Source organism: Amblyomma mixtum, chromosome 1 (assembly GCF_055824585.1).
Source record: "Amblyomma mixtum isolate Tamu chromosome 1, ASM5582458v1, whole genome shotgun sequence".
Taxonomy (NCBI): domain Eukaryota; kingdom Metazoa; phylum Arthropoda; class Arachnida; order Ixodida; family Ixodidae; genus Amblyomma; species Amblyomma mixtum.
Genome location: NC_143012.1, coordinates 182064129 through 182067531, shown reverse-complemented (window position 1 = coordinate 182067531; position 3403 = coordinate 182064129). Strand labels below are relative to the sequence as shown.

The 3403-nt window shown below is 47.8% G+C and overlaps 1 pseudogene; it reads left to right on the top strand.

Moving 5' to 3' along the window:
- The first annotated feature begins 215 nt into the window (after positions 1 to 215).
- On the top strand, positions 216 to 2954 carry LOC149370151 (uncharacterized; annotated as a pseudogene).
- The last annotated feature ends 449 nt before the right edge of the window (positions 2955 to 3403 follow it).

The following is a 3403-nucleotide window of genomic DNA, read 5'->3' as shown; positions in this document are numbered from 1 at the left end:
AAAGAGTGACAATTGCTCACCTAAACCACCCAGTCGAACCGATTTCTCAGGGTCATGGAAAGGTTTACAGGAGAATGTTCATTTATCCTGAGGAAGATGTCGCACAAAGGTCATCTTATGGCAACTGTTCACTCCTGTGGTAGTGACACCCCTGCAACCAAGCCTTCAGTGTTCATATTTCTACTTCTTTCCAGGGCACCCATTCCATTGTTCTCATGGCAGTTGTGGGCAGCCTATACCTCTTCCGGCTTGTTGATGGGGGTGCACCTGGGAGGCTAAGTGATGGGGGCATTTTTAAGGACTCCCCCATTGGCCAACGGCTACAAGAGGGCAAGCTTGACCTGCCTCATGCAGCCCAGCTGCCACAGTCGGAAAAGGTCTGCCCTCATGTATTTGTTGGCGATGAGCCCTTCCAGTTGCACCCGGATTTTATACGGCCACTGCCGGGGAGCCGCACAGATATTGAAGTGGTATTTAAATATCGCCTCAGCCGTGCAAGGTATGTATAACAACGCAATTTCACTCCTTTCAATGGGCTTTTCATGCCGTGTGCTGGCATTTTTTCTTAAGCTTGGTCAAGTGAGAACATAATAGGAAATTCAGCTGATGCTGTTTTGGCTTCATTTTATAGCGGTTATTACAGACATGCCGGCTTGCGATATTTTCAAATTGTTAGAACAAGCGTATTGAGGCACAGAATGGTTTTGCTTGTTATTGTGAAAAGGTTTACATTTGCAATCAAAAGTTCTTTTTTTTTTCACAGAAGGTGTGCCAAAAATGCCTTCGGGATCCTGGCGTCCCGGTGGCACATATTTGAAAGGCGGATCAACTAGCAGCCTGAAAATGTTGGTAACGTAGTGAAAGCCACATGCACACTGCACAATTTCCTCTGTTTGGAGAGCATTTCCAGCAGCCATTACTGCCCTCCTGGCTACGCTGACAGCTCTGACCCCTTCGGGAACATCCACGAAAGAGGGAAGAATCAAGGTCAGCAATGTTCGAGCTGCAGCGCGCGAGGGCCCAAAACTGTGTACAAAGTGCCACTCTTGTGCGCAACAAATTCATCAATTTTTTTTGTAATGAGGGTCAAACGCAATGGCGTCTACCTGGTGTCAGGAAGACAGTGAGAGAGGGAAGACTGAGATAAGACAAGCACTGAGCACAGCTGAGTTGCAGTCAGCACTTGTCTTGTCTCAGTCTTCTCTCTGTCCATGTTTGCTGCGCTATTGTTCCATCATGACAACAAACTTTTGGTTTGGTTTGTGGGGTTTAACGTCCCAAAGTGACTCAGGCTATGAGAGACTCCTTAGCAGAGGGGTACGAAAAATTCCACCACCTGGGTTCTTTAACGTGCACTGACATCACACGGGCACCTTGCTTCTAGCCTCCATCGAAAAGCGGCCACCATGGCCGGGATTCGATCCCACACCCTTGGCCACATTAGACGCGTGCCCTAACCACTGCACCACCACGGCGGGGCACAACACATTTTTAAGGCGAAAGCCTTTAATCACTCATAGTCACGGCGTCCTGTCCCACTATAGCTGTCAATCAAGTGATGTCATCTACTGAAATGCACATCATAATTCTCTACAGGAAATCGAACCTCCATCCCTTGGATCCCCAGCTGAGCACTTTAAACAACTGCGCCACTTCCGGGATCGTGAAATGCATGTCATAATTCTCCTTGTCTACCTTGAGGATGATAGTAGTGATGACAGTGAAGCTGCAATTAGTGATATTGACTATGGGTAGGAAACAAATTCCTTGGGGATCTAATGGCAGGTCTTTTTTTCAGTGTTCTTCGCTGTATGTCCCAAAAGGATACTCAGCCCAAACACCCCAAGAAGACGTGCGCGATGGTTTCGGGCTTCCTGTATAAAAAGCAATGAACACCCCTTTTCCTCCAAACAAATTTTAACTTTCGTGATGCTGATGGAATTGCACTGCATATGGAAGGCCTGCATGGCTGCACGACACGTGATGTTGATGCATGGCCGGCACACTACTTCCATGAGTCCATTGCGAGGTTCGTGGAAACATACAAGAATGTGTACCTAGCACCTGAATGGGTATCGATAATTGAACAGCTTGTGCACATCAAGCTTTAAGAGGATTCTTTTTTTTTTAATTTTTATTTTGCATGTGAGCCCCGGTATGCATGCTTAACAGTGTGTGTCCTTTTTGTGTTGTACACGCTCTTTTCTTTTCTCTTTTTTTTGCACTGCCATGTCATGTTGTCAAGTTCCAAAATATCCACTGTTGTCACCTTGTAGGAGGTGCGGACTAGCCAAGCTGCTGCTGCAGCTTTCTGTCTCACCTGTTCCCTATAATTAATAGAATTAAATGAATTTGTAAGCAGTAATTTGCTTGTGTTTGTTACTGCAACACCAGTTACTATATCCACATTACTAAGATAATGAAACCGTGAGTACATCTTTTGCTGCACAGAAATAGAGGTGTCCGAGCTCAAAAAGGCAGGCGGAAGTGAAAAAGAAGTAAGCAAAAACAAAATGAGCCTGAGTACGTCTCTCGTAGCAACGTCAGCTATCAGCTATCACGTGGCGATAATCCAGTGACGCGCACGATTTGGTATCGGTTTTGTTGCTAGCTGGCTGAAGCAAAGCTCGTCGCGCGTGCTTAGATTTCCGGTCGTCGAACACAACGTCGTGTGTACACAATCACACTTCGTCACACTGCTTCTACGCCCCGCTCTTCAAGTAGTTCAAGCGGAGTATTTGCATCTGTACAGCAGACGGGACGCAAGGCTATACCTGTTTACATCTGTCACAAGACGATTACCGAGAAAAGCAGATGACAAATTTCTGTCGAAATTGGTTGGCGCCGTTGTCGTGACATGAAAAGCGCGGAATGCCAAAATCCCTGACTTCACAGCGAATTCGTAAAAACTTGATCATTTATTCTTTTTTCTGACACAGGTGGCTTGGTTTTAGCATTCGCTCTGGCTCTGAAGAAAGCAAAACGTGCCCACGAACAATACAAGAACATAAGGAAACGAATGGAACGGCGCGCACATTCATCGAACGCGTAACCCATGCTGCGGAATGCAACACTCGAACGAATGATGCTCCCGCTTCCGGCACAAAGAAATGCTCGTGCGCCACTGTGTTGTTTCACTCACGTGAGGACGAGGGCAGATGTGGCGCGTTCAAGGAAGCACGTGTAGTCCTCGTGGTTCCAGCGAAGGCTGCAGCGTCCGGATGTCACTTCGCGCCTCTGGCAGGGAACGCATATGTATCGGCACCGGAGTCCGCTGCAGAGGTCGAGCAACAAAAGGCGCCGAAGAGCGCGCCACGAGGGAACGAGCATCACAGCGTTGGCGCCGCCCGCTGACACCCGTTCACCATCACCTACGACTGCCAGCGCGCCGCACACTTCCCAG